Source organism: Nymphalis io, chromosome 15 (assembly GCF_905147045.1).
Source record: "Nymphalis io chromosome 15, ilAglIoxx1.1, whole genome shotgun sequence".
Taxonomy (NCBI): domain Eukaryota; kingdom Metazoa; phylum Arthropoda; class Insecta; order Lepidoptera; family Nymphalidae; genus Nymphalis; species Nymphalis io.
In genome coordinates this window covers 4,383,805-4,405,048 of record NC_065902.1, presented here as the reverse complement: position 1 = coordinate 4,405,048, position 21,244 = coordinate 4,383,805, and the positions used below count along the sequence as shown (strand labels likewise).

General features: G+C 31.2%; 1 protein-coding gene and 1 non-coding gene across 2 annotated transcripts in view; both read right to left on the bottom strand.

Annotated features, from left to right (window-relative positions):
* LOC126773616 (matrix metalloproteinase-2-like) overlaps window positions 1–21,244 on the bottom strand; it is a 152,816-nt gene that overhangs the window by 117,706 nt on the left and 13,866 nt on the right. The window lies entirely within an intron of this gene.
* Window positions 16,028–16,100, bottom strand: Trnak-cuu (transfer RNA lysine (anticodon CUU)). Its single transcript has one exon. It is a non-coding gene; the product is annotated as a tRNA-Lys (tRNA).

Below are 21,244 nucleotides of genomic sequence, written 5' to 3'. Positions count from 1 at the left end.
TATTTGCTTTACACAAATACAAGAAAAACGTTGTAACGTTAATAGTCTTAATTCAAAGCAAGTAATACTGCGAAGCGCTTCCACGTTTATTAGTATATATTTGCCTAAAGTTAGCTAGATTGGCCGAGGTAGCTCAGTGGTTAGAACGCATGAATCTTAACCGATGATCGCGGGTTCAAACACCACGGAGTTCATGCGCTTAACTTGTTTTTATATATAATTCGTCTCGTGGTCGACGGTGAAGGAAAAAGCTCAAATCCACATGTTTTAAAAATTTGTCCGTGTCGGTTAAGTTTATTCTTTTATAAGTTGTGAATAATAGTAAAATACTAAAGGCTGAAGGGAGTCAACTGCGCAGGGCATATTATAGTGCATAAATGTGTGAACTGTTGGTAGAGCTTTGTGCAAGCTCGTCTGGGTAGGTACCACCCACTCATCAGATATTCTACCGCAAAACAGTAGTACTTGGTATTGTTGTGTTCCGGTTTGAAGGGTAAGTGAGCCAGTGTAATTACAGGCACAAGGGACATAACATCTTAGTTCCCAAGGTTGGTGGCGCATTGGTGATGTAAGCGATGGTTAACATTTCTTACATTGCTAATGTCTAAGGGCGTTTGGTGACCACTTACCATCAGGTGGCCCATATGCTCGTCCGCCTTCCTATACTATAAAAAAAAAAAAAGAACACACGTGGGTATTCTCATAATCCGACACGACCGGAAAGAGTTCAGATGAAGGATCAAAGGCTTGACGTGCTTTCCGAGGCACGGTAGTGTATACTTGCAACTTTCATTTTAAACATGAAGTCTTTGCTGCTACTGAGGATTTATCGACAGAAAAGCTCAACAACTTTTTATCAGCATGACAAACCTTGAACCCAGGACCTCGGGATGGCTCTATATCTAGCCAGTAGACCAACGAGGTAGGTAAAAATAGTAATAAAATACAGCACAATAAAAACACCATAAATTGTCAACACCGAATTGTCATAAATAGAAATAGAAATCATATCAAATGATCGAGAAACTTCGTTTTAAGCTTACTATTTGTATTGATCGGTTATAACAGCCTTAAGGTTAAAGTACACATGTGTTTCCGACTTCATATCATAAATTAAATAGTTATGACTTTATGAGACTTTTCATCCGTACTTTATTTATACTGAACTCGTTTATGTTAAGAGCTACCTTTATGCACCAGACGGATTCAAATATTTATTAAGAACATATTATTATGACAGTATCGTTTTACTTAGTTATACTTCAAAAAGTATTATCTATATATGGCAAAGATAAAACAGTTCAATACACTTTTCTGCACAATTTGTCAACCAATTTTCTTTTAATAATTTCTTTTGTTTAGTAACTTTTGACGAACTATCTTGTTTTCAATAAATAAGAGCAGAAATTAAATGTTCGTAACATCAATTTGGTATATGTTTTTTTCAAATATTCAATAATGATAACCACCGAATTTCGACCATAGGACTAACACTAGTAATATGCATAGTATTAAAGTAAAGTAACGGCCTGTAAATATTCCACTGCTAGGTTAAGGCCTCCTCACCCTTTAAGGAGAAAGCTTGGAACTTCTTTCACTACGCTTCTCCAATGAGGGTTGGTGGATACACATGCGGCAGAATTTTAGTGAAATTAGACACATGCAGGTTCCCTCCGATGTTTTCCTTCACCGCCGAGCATGAAATGAATTTTAAACACAAATTAAGCATATGAAAGTTCAGTGATGCTTGCTGGTGAACCCGGGACAATTGTTCAAGATTCAAGAGTGCTAACCACTGCAATATACATGTATAAAAGGTATAAAAGGCAATGTCCTGACTGGCTGACTATAAAAACACATCGTGAACTATAAGATTTTAAATATAAAAGAGACATTTGTTTCATAATAATTTATTTAATAGTGTAATCAAACGATACAATGTTAAGGTTTTACTGCGTCGTGTTTATAATCTGTGGCCTACTTATACTAATTATAATTACAGGGGTTCACCGAACAAAATTTATAATTCTATTTCTACTAATCCTCTATATGTATATGGCGCCGGGTTATTGTCAAAGTAATATTAGAATTTCACTAGTGAGTAATGACCATACAATGCTGTCAGATCAAATTTTAAGTCAAATATAAGTAACGCAACCTAACTTAACGAAAAACTACGAAAAGCTCTGTCCATAATTTTCGTAAGCCTACAATGCCGTTAATTATAAAATAACAGTACTTAATAAGTACTTATTCGGTTACACATATTTTACTCTAATATATTTTGAATTGTACACTTGAGTTATATATATATATATATATATATATAACTATAAGCCATAGTTACTTGTAAACTAAATGGCTTAATGTAAATTAAGTATATGTAGGTGCATTGACTTTAATAGAAAATTATTTAAAAAGAATTATTTTCTTTGAGTACGTACAAGTAAGTTTATGTCGTACTAAAGATTTAAGAATCAATTAGTTTATTCGTTTTGTTGGATCATTACTTTAAAAAAACACAAATTGCTCATTGTGTATTAAACACGTGTACTTTATGGTCCATCGCTGAAATATGGTTACTATTGCGCGTTGTAAATTTTATCGTCATGTCAAAACCGCACGCAAATCTTTCACTAAAATACCGCCATACGGTCACTTTAACATAATTTATACGGTCACTTTAACTGTGAGCATAATTCTTTACGAAAAAAAAATGTCGTCATTGTAGCATTCACTCCGCACGGGCGCCAATGTAAATGGACACGCATGCAAAATTCATCACCGTACGTACTTTGAATTCACTGACAAAGCGCATTAATTTCATTGTTAAATTATATAGAAATACTATAAGTATTTATAGTACTCATAATATATTACGGAAATGGCTTTTCGATGAATATAACAAAGAATAGCACATCCTGGTGCTTTATTCATAGATTTTTTAAGACGTCAGTTGCCTTCAGGAAAAAATGTCATTGAGCTGTTATTGCTTACATTCTTGAATTATCGTCTCTATGTTCATCGTTCTAAGTTCTACATATGCGATCGAATTAAAGATTCCATTTTTATAGACGATTCCTGTTAAATAATATAATTAATCCATACAGTCATGAACAATGGTTGTCCGGCCACGTCACCGTACAGCAAATGTGGCGTCTGGACTGCATCCTACTGTAAACATAATTAATCACAACGCATGTTGCTTAATATCGAATTACACTATTGCTCTGATTTATGAGTGAAATTTCAAAGTTCTTGTCCTGTCCTCATGTGACATTAATATCTTATTCACACTTGATGTGTGACCCATGATGTATGTATTCATAGGTCATTATCAGCCTCAGTTAAGACAGTATTTTATTCAAAACAGAGCCATTACTTATAAAACACAGTTAAATAAATTACAAGAAAGGATAATGAAAACAGTGGTTAGCTTATATCTAAATATATACATACTGATAGATGTTAATTACATAATAAAAGCGATCACGCGCTAGCTGCTTAATGTTTAATATAACATCGTAAGCAATCACAGGCATATAAATGTTGACATTTAAGGTTGTTAAATTCACTCTATCTCACTTTATCTCATAAAAGGCATTTATCTCATAACTCCAATATATTTCACCAATGATTTCCTCATTGATCCTCTAAAAGGGCTATTAGTCTTAAAAACGGCAAAGGCTAACGGAGTCGCTTTCAAAAGACCGGATAAAGTAAGAAGATTGAGCCGGAACGAACGGATTGACTCCTTCAAAGGAGTGAGGTGAGGAAGAGGAAAATTATTTACTTAAATGATTAAGGAGAATTCGCTTTTGTAACAAAGTTACAACCGCAGAAACTACTGAAAGGTTATTTTGTATTGAAACTTACGCTTTTAATGACTTGCTTCAATATGAGTCAGAAATAGATAAACGGATGTAGTACAAATGTGAGACATATAACTACTTTACATAAGATTCATTTACGCATGTATGGTCAACCATAGTCTTCTTTAAGTCAATTTGCCTAGAAAAGCAAATATTCGATATTTAAAAGTTATAGTAAAACTATAAAATGAATTGGAAATTACATAAAAATATTTAAGTAATTAATTTTGAATGCAGAATTAAATAGCGCGGAAAATTAAAATATTTAATTTAATAGCTAATTCTACTTTAATTTGAATTTATATTAATACAGACAACATTCATAACGAATACGAAAAAAAATATTTAACGCACGTAAAAGATAAAATTTAAAAGTAAATTAGGAACTTATACAACTTATAAGTATACAAGGACTGTCTTATTGCTTTATATATTTTTAAGTTTTATATGTGGCAATAATAATAATATAACCATAGAACTATAAACTCGGCAGTTGGAGTTTTTTATAATTTTTTTTTTATATAGAATAGGAAGGCGGACGAGCATATGGGCCACCTGATGGTAAGTGGTCACCAAACGCCCTTAGACATTAGCATTGTAAGAAATGTTAACCATTGCTTACATCATCAATGCGCCACCAACCTTGGGAACTAAGATTTTATGTCCCTTGTGCCTGTAATTACACTGGCTCACTCACCCTTCAAACCGGAACACAACAATATTAAGTATTGCTGTTTTGCGGTAGAATATCTGATGAGTGGGTGGTACCTACCCAGACGAGCTTGCACAAAGCCCTACCACCAGTAATTTAGTATTCAAATGATTTTAAGAGTACAATAAATAAATATAATATAATAAGAAATAAACGAATCTTCATCCCAAATAGATTAAAGGTTATAACGACTAAAAAATCTTGTACTCGTAATTTTTGAGTTGTAATATGTATAATTTGATATTTTTTTTTTATTTAAAATACGAATAATCACATTAATAGTCGTAGGCTTGGTATTTTAATTAAAAATACGTAAATAATAATTATCTTTTAAAGTATTTTTTTAAATGTTATTATATACATACAGTTAAAAAAGGACCTACAATGAAAACAAATCAATAAAAAGGTTAAAAGAAATATTTAAATATGAACGGTTAAAATATATATATTACAATCTACAATTGAAAATAAAAGATTACAGAACATTTTGACAACCCTGCAATGACGATGAATGAGTAACTCGCTAACGTGCTTTTCATATTGCCGTTAAACTAAATGCATTGATTGACGTCTTGATGGGGGACCGTAAAAAGTTCCTCGAACTAATAATAAAACTGCTGTTGCACAAAAATATCTTTTACATTTTTATCGTTCTAGCCGATCTCAACGAACAATGAAAAATTATAAATGAGTCCATTAATTCGTATTGCCGAGTTCACGCTTTATCAATGTTAACTAAATTTAGTCTTCTATGACTGTACATATGATTAAACACATCGTTTATTTATAAATTTTAGGGCATACATCAGTATATTATTTTATTTTTACGTTATTTTAATATAAGCAATGGGCCATATCTGATGGTAAGTATTTGTCCATATACTGTAAAAAGTATAAACTGTAAATATAAACCACCCCTATACAAAAAAGCACGTCCCTTGTGTTTGTAATTATATTATACGGCTTACTCACCCTTCAAACCGGAACACAGCAATGCAAAGTATTGCTAAGCTGTTTGGCAGTAGAATAACTGATGAGTGTACAACCCCACCAATAAAAATCATTAATTTTGAAGTGTTAGAAAAGTTTAGCTACTTTCACGAGAGTTGTTACTGTCTCAAACTTTATTGCAGTAATCATCGCTGTTATTCTTTCTAAAAATAATCGCATTAACGGCCTTTGCAAGATACGATAATATATTCTTTAATATAATACAATAAGATTGATATTAGTTAATTTGCATGAGATGTTTCAGAAAAGCTCCTCAATGGGCGTGATGGGTAACATCCTGCGGCTCAATTACATGTGCAACGGTTGATTGATACAAATATGGTTGTGACTGCGCCTGCGCCGATGTGAATGATTTGGTTCAATGAGCAGCGACTAGCTATTTGTATACAAAGTCATTAAACGTTAAACATCATAATGTATTTCTTGGTTTCATTTGGTTTCACTCACACACACTCACACACACACGTGCGATGGAAAAAGCTTTAAGATTAACAAAATTGAAATTAATTTTGCTTGTTTGAAACTTATAGCGTTACGTTACTTATAACGTAACTACCAGATGTTAAGTTATCAGTTTAGCGCATAGACACAGGCAATGTAAGAAGCATTAGTCGCTTTTCATACTGCCCATGCTAGTTACGGAAACTAAGATATATTACCCTTTTGTGTCTGAAATCACTCTGACTTAATAATTCTTTTAACTGAAACAGTACAATAAGACGTGTTGATGTTTTGTGAATAAATTACTTATGTACTCGCACATCTCACTTAGACGAGTTTGTACAAAGCTCGCCTTTCGCTGAAACCTTTCCTGTACAAAGTGATACAGCGGTAAAATTTTAAGGAAATTAAGTGGGTTTTAATATACAAAAATAATGTCAATATAGGTACTTATTATACTCAAGAGTGCGTTTCAAATTATCTAATAACAATGATCGCTATGTACAAGCTGTGCGAACAATGAAATCCTTCACAACGTTCGCGTCTGTGCTTTAAATAATGTTACATTTCCATTTCAATTTATTACACACTCAATAAGGAGTTTATTAAAGGCGCTTGTGCGATATCAAACGTTCCGAACTTCAAGAGTGTACAAGATCTTGAAGCGTTTTTGCTGCCATTTGTTAAAGTCATGATTATCAGTCTTGTCGACTTGTTTTAAAATTAACAAAATGTTTGAGAACAACCAGATGATGATTTAATTAAATTAAATTGTTTGTGAGTTTCAATAACGATATTGATATTTAATCTAGTTTTTATATTTTAATCAGAAACATTAGTTAAAGTATCTAATCCAAATTTGTATCGTATAAGGTATATTATTTTACGAAACCAGACAGTTCAGGTTTTAACTGATGATGGGAGGTTCAAACTCTGCACAAGCCATTGAGGTTCTTAATTTATATTTATAGTCTCGTACTGTGGGAAAGCATCGTTAGACAGCCCGAATGGTCGGATGAAATTCTAACCTACCAACCCGCAGTGGAACATCACCTTAGAATATGATCCAACCATAAAAAAATATATCTTAAAAATATATATTGTGTCAAAATTGAAACAATGATGAAAACTTATTGTTCAAGCCTCTTTTAAATTTTCAATCGCTATACATTTTATTAGATACGTAAGTTTTAATACCTTTATTTACGTTACTAAAATCAAAAGTAATAGCCTTCATAGAATTTGAAGTACATTAATATTTACGACTTGCTATAAAAATCGCTACCAGTATCCTCGAATCCGACGTTTAAAACAAAAATCGATATCTGCAGTAGCACTCAGCACGTAGCGCGTAAATTGATGTTGGTAGCATACTGTCGAATTGAAAACCAACAACAGGAGCCAGTCTCGCCCGTAATGTACACGTGTTCATCAATGAACTAAGCTGTATCTCCTGGCTGCATTAGTGTAATGTATGTAAATGTTGCCGGCACTGGCAATTAATAAGTAGTTTTTAATTGTATTTATAGTGGAGTGTGTCAGTTTTGTAATAAAATGGTAATGGTGATTGTACATTTTTTCTTTTAACATAACAATTAGTAATAGACCAATATAAATTACTTAATTTTTAATATTTAAAAATAACCAGAAATAAATGATTTAAATAATAATTTTAATTCTAGATTTCGTACGCGGCTTTGCCCGCGTGTGAGGTGTTAGCTAGCTTAGCTTATTTTGTACCCCTGACAATGTGTATTCGAAGTGAAGAAGTAAACTCGTAACAAATGAACTCATTTTCGCATTTATAGCATTAGTAAGGATATATAATTTTTATTGTACAATAGATTACATAAAAATAAGCCAAAATACTATTAGCAAGGCCTTATCGCTTACTAGTAATAATGATAATTATTCAAACGAAATTCAAAATAAAGACTAAAGGATTAGGAGCTCTTAAAGTCTTCAATCGATAAATAAACAGTAAATGTAAATGTTAGGGGACTTCTTGTGTTTATAAACGAACGATTCATTCCTCATGTTTGATTAACTGTGTTGTTTACTTACTTTCATCTTAGTTGCTTGTGTTCAGAGAGTATACGTCACAACTCGGAACACACATCGTTTGTATTCTCTACTAGTGCGAACTAAACTTACGTAAGACTACAAAGTAAACGGGAAAAGTGTTACTGTGTGACTTTGTTCAGTACTATGAGCTTTTCAATCAATAACGATTGATTGAAATGAAAGAATATAAGTTTTTGTGTTTTCGGTTTTTAGCAGAGATATGATAGAAATAGATCTTTATTTTAATCGTAAGTTTTCATGATTAATCAAACGTTCATACGAAATACACACGTTTTGTGACTATGACGTTATTTAGTTTCTAGAAAGTCAAAATTGTTTTCATTTTATAAAAAACATATATCAACAAAATTTTATGAAGGTATTTATGAAGGAGCCTATGTAAATGCATTGTTTTATTATATTAGGAGTAAGAATATACATTTTTTACGACGCATAAGTAAAAAACTACAATTATTTTCTTGCAAAATATTACTAGGTCACTTAAATTTATACTTGATTATAAATTGTAATGGATATCGATTAATTCTCATAATGTCAAGTCAATAAATAAGACGTTCACCCGGTGCTGTCCCAGTGCTCATTGATTTGACAAACATTCCTCCGCCAATCACGATCTAATTTTATATTTTTTTGCATCAGAATTTCTAAATCAATATGAAAAAATATGTTTGCGCGCGCAACAAACTACTGTAATATTACAGGATGCGGTTTTTTAAATTTTCTTGTAAAAGCTTAGTAATTATTTATTTATCCTAGCTTACGTATATATTATGAATAATGAAACAAAGCGGTTACGAATAGTAATTATTTTTAACAAAATATTATGATGTTAAATAATTTTAAAGTCCGAGATGAGTACATAGTTTTTTTAAATTTTATTTTTGTATTTTATTATTCAATGAAACATCAAACCATATTGAGATAATTGCATAACGTTACTTCATGAATTTTTTAAATAAAATTCTTATTTATTATTATGCTGAATATTAGTTGCACATAAAAGTTAATATCATTTATATGATATGTCTAATTTTATGCATTAATTCTCAGTTATATTTGGGAACGTTAGTTTTACATATAAATTGCAAATTCATCCGAACGTTGTTTGAATTGATAACAATACTATTCAATAATAATTTTCCTAACAACAAAGCTAGTAATAATATTTGTGGTCCCAAAATCGGTAATAGAATATGAACGAATACAAATAATCGTTACAAGTACACTCCCGTATGTTGTTGATATTTACGAGTATTATATGTATTACGAGTGTATATATTATGCGGTTGTTTTATGATAGTTAACACCTATAAGGTCGATAACCTCTGAATTGAAATTTGATATGATCATGTAAATACACTATTTTTTATGCTTTAAAATATTTAGTTTTAAAAATAAAAACATACATATGTGTAATCAGTTTTTTTAAATGATTGATCACAGTACATTTTTTTTTTTTTTTTATAGAATAGGAAGGTGGACGAGCATATGGGCCACCTGATGGTAAGTGGTCACCAAACGCTCTTAGACATTGGCATTGTAAGAAATGTCAACCATCGCTTATAGCCAATGCGCCACCAACCTTGGGAACTAAGATTTTATGTCCCTTGTGCCTGTAATTACACTGGCTCACTCACCCTTCAAACCGGAACACAACAATATCAAGTATTGCTGTTTTGCGGTAGAATATCTGATGAGTGGGTGGTACCTACCCAGACGAGCTTGCACAAAGCCCTACCACCAGTAAATACTGTATTGATATATTACAAACTAAGCCGGCTCCAAGCGTATATACAAACCATTGCTAAGTCAAATAACTACTAGAATTATTATTATTCCGTAATGTATGAAAATGCCTATTCACAGACAAAACTGTAGATTAAATGTAAACAGTCGCTTATTAGATATTTACAAAAACATAGTTATCTTTGTGATTCTCTTGATGATTTATGATCAATCAGTAATAATTTATATATTATATATGCTACTATTATAATGTTGTAAAGTTTATTTGTTATAGGTTTAATCATGCACGAACCATGGGTGTGGCAGTTTCTATTAACTCGATTGAAACTCGGGGGCAGCTAGTAGTATAATAATTTAAATAAAATTTACGTCTGTTAGCTATATTTTTTTAAATTAATTAAGGCCTGTGTTAGAAGTGAGAACGGGATCGAACTTGCGACTTATTCGTCTTATTATTATCATTAAAAATAATTCCAGAAAAGTGCAAAAAAATAACGAATGTGGTCAAAAAATAATCCAATATTAGTTAATCGAATAATAATCATATATTTATCATATACGAACTTTGAAACTTGAATATATATATGATTTATATAATTTTTAGTACGTGGTACTTCTTATACAAATAAAAATATATCGAATCTATTATAATTTTAGTGTTCGCAAGTAGTGCACTTCTGTTGTGTTAAGATTAAGATACTTTAACAAGAGTAGTTTAACAAGTTATGTAACTCACAATCCCTAATTCTATAATTTCAAAATCAACAATTATACGATTTGAACAAATAATATCAATGTTTTTGTACAGAAATCTCTCTGTACGCAGTTTCATAACGCACTGGGCAATATGAACTTTCAACGACCCACATTTATGTAACAGGTTTTACGATTTTGCGGGATGAATCACCGCCGATACAATTTTATCGGTGCAGTGTAAACAATGAAATTTGTCTGCTCATTTTAGATAAACAATTTGAAATCAATTATATAGGTTATTACAAATATTAGTATTATATGGAAACACGGTTTAAGTTATATATGTGAGGCGCATAATTATTAATTTTTGAGAAACAAAAAAAAGAAAAACTTAAGAAGTGGTTTAAAAGGAAAATTTATTTGGGCGAAATTGTTAAATTCGATGTAAACAATATTGAACTAGACTACATTTATCTTAGATAGGAATAAATTCCTTTTAGACAATTGCATTACCTACTCAGGAATAGGATTTGAGTAATACTTTGATATATATATATAAGTTATAAAAATAAAAATGTATCCAAGAAGGTATCTTTAAATATTTAACATTCGTTTTATACCTTGATTATGCATAATCAAAGTCTATAATACTTTCGGAGACTCTTCCTAAGAATACAATTTGTCTTGATACTTCGCACAATTTCTCTACAGTATCTAAGGTCTTAACCGTCTCGCCAGAAGGAGAGAGCGAAAGAGGCAAGCCGTTCAGTTGACAACAAAAGGATTCTGTAATAGGTTATTTTACGCATCACTGGCCGCCAGCCAAAGCGCTGCATTTGATTCTACCCCAACTGACTGATTAGCCACATTTAGTGTCTCCTTGTTGTCAGCCACAGAAAACACTTCATTTAGCAAATACGATGTGCCAAATAAAATTTGCAATGGCATCAAAAACATTCCCGTTGACAAGATAAAATACTACAGCGATTGTGACATGACGTGAAGATGCATGCGATTATGTTTGATATAAATCACCAAAATAAAGCTTTCTTTATTCTTTAATTCAAAGATTAAAACCCGCTATTTATGTTCTTTGATTAAAAATAAATTATGTAGAAAATTAACTGGGTATATGTTTGAAGATATTGAGACTTATGATTTCGTTGAGACGTTGATCCTTTTAATGTCAATAACTTTTTTTCGTATTTGAATAGAATATTTTTATAATTAAATAATGTTCGATCAGCTGTACTTTACAAAAGGTCAGTTCCTGTGTCGTTGACCTCGTCAATCGATTGCGCTTCCCGCCATAGTGTATTGTGCGCCCTCCATTGAATAACATTGACGTATATATTTTGAGTAACAGTATTCGTGCAATTAAAGAATGTATGTCTGTAACATGTAGTTATATAAAAGAGTGTGTAATCCTAATATTTACATTTTTGCAATAAAATGTAATAAAATATTAATTCTTTAAGAAACAAGGGTGTTTTATATGTTCGACGCAACTTCAGATGGTTATCCATCATATTAGTGTTATCCCAATTGACATATTTTTGAAGATGATATTTAAAGTTTTATGTGAAGGAACACAGGGCCCTTTTATTTTTATTATATATATAAATACAATAGCTTGAAGGGTATAGAATCCGATATCGTGATACATTACGAATGGGGCGACGCCGACGAATTTTAAAGCCCCAGGGGCGCTTAGCTATTAATACGCGGGGCTCGAACGACCTTTACAAATATCGCTTTTACCGATGCTATACAAACAACCGCCATAAAAGCGGACTCGAAATCAACATCAATGCCAGTTTGTTTTAACTTTATGTCCCATTTAAATCACCATTGTAAATGCCGTCACATGGAGTGTCACCCGGAGTCGCTTGTCATTTTTAATTACCAAAAGCAAGAGTAGTGCATTTATGAGGGTAGACGCGCCACATTTGAATATGAAAACCAAGGCGTAGACATATCTACGTACTTTTATATTACTTGATAGCAATGGCCAGACATGTGGTAGCAACGATATATATTTATACGAAAGAAATTTATGACTCGTAAAATTGAATGAGTAATAAATTTTCCTAGCTCGATAATAATGTTGTGTATTTAGTTTAGGTATTGTTTTAGATAAATAAAGCAATTGAAACTTAGATGTTAAGTTGCTAAGTCTCATCGCAAGATTCCAAATTAAGCCCTTGAGTCATATGAGTCGTAACTGTGAGCGCTCAAACATTTCAGAGTTATTGCAAAACATGAGTGCGTTAACTGATTTTAATGTTATTTATTTTAAGCTCAAAACATAAAATTGTTATATTTACAAGGAAGATATAAAATCTGAAACAGAACAATAACAATATAAAACTATATCTACATATTAATTTTAATGTATGTTGTTAATATAATAATTAAAATTAGTTGTGCTACTAATTTCAAATGCCATGATTGCGTGCAGAAGTCTTTCTATGTTATATGTAGGCTGTATAATTTTAAATTCATAATAAATTAACCTTAATTAAAAAAGATCGGTCTAGGAGTAAATAAAATATAAGTACAGAACGCTAAATAAAGAATCATAGACCAAACTTTTTATATATTACACGTACATACTTATTTTAATTATATACCTACTAAATGTCGTTATTATCTATCTATCTATATGTCTATAAACATAATATAAAACATAGTGAAAATTATATGGTGGAACCCTTTAACACATTCTAAATCCTAAATTCATTTTTTTCATTCGTTCTAAATTTCTTAATTCATCATCATATTTTGACATTAAAGGCGGCAAATAAAATGTTTATTCATAATAATCTATAATCAAAGTTTGTTTAGGCGATGAAATAAAGCCCCATCAACACGTGTTTATAATATGAATCTCTGATCTGTGCCCTCATTCGCAACGCATCAGCTGATCGTTCGCGCCCTCTCGCGGAGAAAGTTGCCCGTTACATTTATTTATAGACCGGTCGGGAAGGTAACGTGATAAATAGAGCAGTTAGCCCGGTACAGTGAAATATTGATTTGAATATTGTTTCATAGTATGTAACTACGTGTCCGAAAACTCACTAATTGCTAAAAGTGCAATAATAAGTAATCCATTTTATAATATTTTATCGATTTCTTATTTTGGTATGTTTATGAAGTATTTTAAATAAATAATAGCAAAAGCAAAAATATTGTTACGAATTTACTTATAAGTAAATCTAATTGACATCATATATGGGTTACGATATGATAACTAATCCTCTTCATATTGTAGTAGACAATAATTTATCTATATACTATGCCATCCATTATAGTGAACTTTGTTATGTATGGAGAGAGAGAAAATACTCGTAAACATATTCATTTTTTAAGGACAATTCTACTTTATATTCAAACGAGTTTTTTGTTTATATTTCTGTAAAAACACACCATTAGACAAACATATAATTCGAAAATGTTACATTTTTCAAATGTGCTGAAATTTAATGTTGAATTTATATAACTATAAACCTTACAATTATTAAATCAATCGCTTATGAAATTATATTCTATATAATGTAAATCTTAATTAATTATCAATCTTATAGTCTTAATAATTATTTATCAAACATTTTTTAAGGAACCAGTAATTGTTATTAAGTTGAAAATATGATATGATTCATATTTTGAAAAATATGAAATTTTGAAGTTGAAAATATGATATGATTCATATTTTCAACTTAATAACAATTACTATGAATATATTACTATGAACTTTGTCAAAAGTTGCTTGTAAAATAAAAATTTGTCATTTGATTTTTACTCAATATTTTATTCATCCTTTATCTGCTTGGTCTCGATGAAGTTAACTCTTGGAAATGGTTTCGGGTTGCTGAAGCGCTTATGTGCTTAATTGGATGCGTTACAATACGCCAACCATAAACCTTTAATCAGCTCGTACAACACTCATGATATGAGACGGTAAAGCTTTAGTCTACTCAAGTACCACACCTTTAAATAGGTAAACAATTAATCCGAGAGACACCAAAATGACAGTAATGAACAGAGACGTTGTGGTTTTCGAGAAGTTGAGTGGATCCAGGGTCCATAAATAAGAGGAAATTATGATACTTTATTGTATTTAAGAATAGCATTAGATGTAAATGGAGTATTTATAATATGTATTTAATGTATAAGAATTCAATTCGAAATAACGGAGTGATAGAAAAAAAAACAAAAGCTCCAAAAAGGCACGGAAACAAGAGTCTTTGAAAAAATTGGCACATAATAATGTCATAGCCAAAATTCAGTGAAACTCCGATAATAATTTTAAAACATAATAAAACTATATTTCAAAGTTATTGTTTTTGCAACAAAATAATATATACCGTTACCTTCTTATTTTTTAATATTAATCACAGTGATAATTCTAAGGTTTATCTCAGTTCATCATGACATTTCGTTGTATATGGACACTGTCATTTGTAATTGACAGATTACGCAGATAAGAGCCGAGATGGCCCAGTGGTCAGAACACGTGAATCTTAACCGAAGATTGCGGGTTGAAATCCGGACAAGCTCCATTCAATTTTCATATGCTTAATTTGTAATTATAATTCATCTCATGAGTAAAACATGCATGTCACATATTCTCATCAAACCTCATTTGAGCAGCGTGGCTGACGGATTTTGCTTTGCTAATTATAGACATACAAATGTATATAAAATAAATGAGTTTTTATTAATTACTTGTTTTAATTAATTGTAAGTTCAAAAACTTACATTTAAAAGGTAAAAGTACACAGTCATGCTGTATGGGATAATAGCGATAGCAATTAAAACCTAAAAAAATCTACATTATTATTTGAATAGACAGATTGTATGTACATAAAAGAATGAAAGAGATCATAAAAGAACCGAATCTGATTTGTTTAATTAATTCGAGAACATAAAAACAGTAAAAAAATATATCTGCTTTTACCTTTGATCTATTTCCGTAATTGTATCTTAGTCAGGCCTCTCACCCTTTCTAAACTTAGCACTAGATATAGGTATTCTATGATAAATAGCTGCACACGCGCCGTTCCGCTCACTCCGCTGTATATTTGGAAACGTCTAAAAAGAAAACGAGTGAAAACAATAACATACTCTATCGTAATTAATGTTCTTCCGTGTTTTGTATCTGGTATTTAGGGAATAATTAGGTAAGTTTGATCGGTATGAATACATTTATTCTGATTATGTTGAAGTTTATTCAGGTGACTATGTTCTGGAGTAAACCATACCTTACCATTTAAAACATATTTTTTACAAGTTGAATGTACATATTTCTTATTACTTATAAAATACCGTTAATATATAATATTATCATTTAAAATAAAAGTGATATACCTTAATTAGGAATAAAAACTTTATATCAATTATAATAAAAGACATTAAAATTTTACGCGGTTGTTACAAAAATAGGAAGATTAGCAAAAAGTTGCGCCCAACGTGGGGCTCGAACCCACGACCCTGAGATTAAGAGTCTCATGCTCTACCGACTGAGCTAGCCGGGCTTACTCTTATTGTTTTAAATTAGTGTTTACGTCACAACATTTTTATAATTGATACGAAAACTAGCTATTTACTAGTAGCTTTACCTCGCGGTTTCATTTGCGTAACTGGTGGTCAAGATATAATTGAAGTTAATAAGATGCACTATCTTAATAACTTAATGCCAATATTCTTTTTCCAGATCGTTTTTCTTTAAAAGTTACTGCTTTTCTGTCTTTATGATATTTTTTTATAGAATAGGAAGGCGGACGAGCATATGAGCCTGATGGTAAGTGGTCATCGACGCCCATAGCCATTGGCATTGTAACAAATGTTAACTATCGCTTATATCACCAATGCGCCACCAACCTATGTATATGGGAACTAAGATGTTTTGTCCCCTGTGCCTGTAATTACACTGGCTCACTCACCCTTCAAACCCTTCAACTGCTGTTTTGCGGTGGAATATCTGATGAGTGGATGGTACCCAGATGAGCTTGCACAAAGCTCTACCACCAGTAAAAAAAGGATTGTAGTGTAACGTCATAAAATCTAAACTAATATTATAAATCCGAAAGTAGCACGGCTAAACCACTTAACTGATTTTGATGAAATTTGGCGCGTAGAAAGTTTGAACCCCAAGGACGAACATAGACTACTTTTACCCAATACCTCACTCACTCCAAAGGCGGACGATGCCAAGATCAGCTACTAGTATAGTATAACCGGGCAATGAACGAACCAAGATTTTTCTTACGTTCTTGAACTACTAGTCCAATTTGAAAAAAAATTAATCTTCAATTGCAATCTTTTAACGCTCTAATCTCAAGATTAAAGCTTTCAAACAAACAAACTAACCCAATAATATTAGTATACATACATGTAAGTATCAAAGCACAGTTTTTTTACTAAATATAAAATTGTTACGACACCTATAAAGTCCACATTCGGTATTAATTAATTTAATTAAGATAAAAACTGTTTGCTATTTCACAGCCATTTAAGATATACCTATCCGTAAGAATATATCTTGTATGTCGAATATTTAGAATACATATTTACTTGTTGTGATTTAAGGTAATAATAACGCATTTTTAAGAAACTAATAAATACACTGTCGTCAGTGCAATGTACAGAATTATTTAATTCAAAACATATAAGCCCAAACTTGATGGGTTTATTATTAGCTATTGAGCCTAATGACATACATATATTTGCTAACTCTGTAATACGATTAAACAACAGGTTAAGGAGAACATTATATTTTTGGGTGCTCATCAATTTTGTTAATTGCAAACAAGATAAGTTAAAATACGAGTAGGCTAACCGTTATTGTTAAGCGGCAATGGTAATTTTAACAAAATCAAAAATTAACGAAAAAGAAATACCGAAGATGAAGAAATACACGAGTATTGCTTTTTAAAAAAGGAAATAATAAGTCTTCACATAGCTCAACACAAGATTAAAAATAATATACATATGTCATATTTTTATATAAGAGTTAAAGTAAGACTCGAGGAGAGTGTTTTTGGACCTCCTTCAACATTGCTGCTGCGGCACAAGTTTGTTCATGCGTTAATTTCTGAGAGCGTGTATGGCAGAAGACCACCTAACTGGACTGGCACTTCTCCACGTAGTTCACTAAACATACATAAGTGAAAAAATATAATGTTATTTCTTTGTAATTTAGATTTACTATTGTTATAAAAATGAAACCTATCCTTTTTTTAACTCTGGAAAAACGCGTTACGCATTTCCCCCACGGGAACAGTGTGGGGGTATGTGGGGCTCGACGTTGTCCAAGGCGCCGAGTGCGCGTCGAACATCGGAATACCCACTAAAAAAACCAGCGGTACCTTCCGTCTTAACGAGAAGCGCCACGGGATCGCTTTCGCATGCTACCGTGAAATGAAACCTATCCTGACTCGACCTACGTGACTCAGAGGTTGGAACCGCTCTTGATCACCCCACGACGTTTTCTTTCATCCCCAAGCATGGGATGAATTTTAAACACAAATTAATTCTAAGTACATGAAATTTCAGTAGTGCTGGCCCGAGATTTAAGTTGCAATCTTCGGTTAAGATTTACGTGTTCTAACCTCTGAGCCATCTCATACAGTTACTCATAAATGTAATATAATCTACTTGAAAAATAATTCAAATGTATCCCGTGCTTCTGAAGTAAGAAGCTTCACTTTTGCGTGTTTATTATTTACGTAACACTGAATTCATAGCGAAAACTTAGCGAAGTAATACGTTAAAAATATTATAGTTTGATAATATTTTTATAAACTTTAAAAAATAATCTTAGTTTAATAATAAAATAAAAAATGAGACAGAAAGCCGCTTGGCAGACTCATTAAAGGGTAAGGGAATACTTAATATTATATATTAATTGTTTTGTAGTGAGTATTTGATGATTAAAACAATTATTAATTAATAAAACAAGTTTCATTACGCAATAGTTCAAGAAATGTGACGTTGGAATAAACTTTGCGACATAAAAACTGTGGTCACAGAGAATGCAGTATGCACTTTTAAGGTTGCTGTCCACTATAACAAGGGTGTACAACCAATCAAAGAGCTCCAAATATGCGTAATGATTTATACAGAGAAATATAGGCTTTATAGTTGTATTATAAGATCGAAAGTCCCGTATAATTGTGGAGATATTGTTGTAATACTACTTTAGTAAAATTCTAGTGAAACCGCCGACCTGCCTTGAATGTGCGAAGCCTTTAATGACAAAAAGTTATAATAGGAAACATAAAAATGGCACGCTTACTGTGTTTTATTTAATTATTACTTCTTTTGTTTTGCTATAGAACGTGATGTAACATTAACTATATATATAATCATGCCGAGATGGAATAGTGGTTAGAACGATTGAATCTTAACCGATGATCGTGGGTTCAAGCCCGAGTAAGCACCACTAAATTTTCATGTGCTTAATTTGTGTTTATAATTCATCTCGTGCTTGACGGTGAAGGAAAACATCGTGAGGAAACCTGCATGTGTCTAATTTCATTGAAACTCTGCCACATGTGTATTCTACCAACCCGCATTGGAGCAGCGTGGTGGAATAAGCTCCAAGCCTTTTCCTCAAAAGAAAGATGAGGCCTTAGCCCAGCAGTGGGACATTAACAGGCTGTTACTGTATATATAAATCATATTAATTATTTATTAAATAATATAAAAAATTGTTACAATCCTGCCTCAAAAACCATAATTTGGTATGCAAATGTCATATATATGTATACTACAAATAATTACGCACAATATCAGACTACCTTTTTTCAATATATTCATATAGTCTAGAAAATTTACATTTATAAATTATATTTTAAAAATTCAATCATTGTTTAAGAATTGAAATATTTATTGTACGGTTTTAACTATTTTAAATATTCTTTTGAATTATAGTAACATGCGTTAATTAATAAATGCTTTTGTTTTTGTTTAAATCATTTTAAGTTTTTGTATTGTTTGATGTCATTCGGCAACTTATTAAAAAAAATTGCAGCCATAAAATAAAAGTTCGCACTGCATAATTTAGTTCTGACTTAATGTTTATTTTGAAAAAATAATATTGTTTTTAATACCCTACAACATAGTATTTAAATTCGCCAATTAAACTTAGTTTAATAAGTAAATTGACTGTAAGACTAATTAAAATACATGCCAATGTCAACGAATTTGTAACTTTGTTTAAATTAACTTAAAAGTCAACATTATTAAGTTACGCTACAGTTGCCCTCTTGCTGCTCTCTAACGGTAATTAAAAATAATTAACATCAATTACATTCATTCGCAAGTGACTTTGGCAAAATAATCTGTTCCCTGCTGGCACAAATAAAAGCCATTAACAAAAAAACCATAATTACACTAATATAGTATTAATCATAAGCTCTAAAATTTAGCTAAAAACTTTTTTCTATTTTCATTTTCAAATTATTCAATGTATTTTAACATGACTCATTAGATAGAGAGGGGTGATGTTTCTGAAACCTAATTATACGGTTTCACAAATGCAAAGTTTTAATTTATATAAGTTAAATTAATTGTTTATTATAGATTATAATAAAACAGTTCAAATTCAACTACTAATAAACTAACTCTCACTTAAATATGAGATTGTTTGCAACATATGACACCTGCATATGTGTTAGGTTATTTATAAAGCAAATTGTCTAGTATGTATTTATTGCCAATTTATATACATTTTTTAATGTTGTCATATCAAACAAACAAGCCAGTCAACCTTAAATTATGCAGATGAAAAATGTCATGATTGTATTAGATTTAATTTAGTATGAATGTACCTATCCGCTATAGACAAAACGGATACAATGAGTCACCGGAACAGATTCGAAATTCGTCCGGACCTCACGTGTGTTGGACGAACGAGATTTGAATACTGATTAGTCCGATTAAGGCTGATGGTCCATGTTGCATTTGGCGCCAGACGGTGCCGTTGCAACAAGACTCTTATATTCTTACATGTTGCTTATATTACTGCCATTATCACATAAATAGTACGAATCAGACATGCGAATGAAACCATTATGACATGCGATATCGATCAAGGGACAATTTATATCGTTGTTTAGCGTTGTACAATATGTGGAGGAACGACGTACAAACAGACCAAAAGCTAATAATAATGTACAATTAATGGTATTGTTACATTGTTCAATAATTTGGATAATAATAAATTCATGTCGCGTATTTATTTTGTGCCATTGACTGTAAGTTAAACAAAACGGTGTGTACTGAAAAATACTTACATATTATGCGAACAATCATTGTCCTTAGGTATTTAATTGATACAATCTCATTATGTATATAATTTCAAAAGGATTGAAGCGTAAATATAATGCAAAGTTTTTATTGTCCTATTAAATAATATATGTGTAAGTATTTAATATCGTAATATTTAGTAACAGCTTTAACATACTGACTGTTATCCGCCTACTTCGCATAAATTATATTTTAGTTATGGTTTTTTTTTTTACTTTTAATAATCTTCATAAAAATAGATTTAGCGATACCAATCAAACATAACTAAGTAACAAACATCTTAACTAAAAACTACTTTTATCTTTATAATAGGAAGATAAAAGCCTCGTTAAACTTATTTATTTTCACATCTGCAAATAGTATCCAA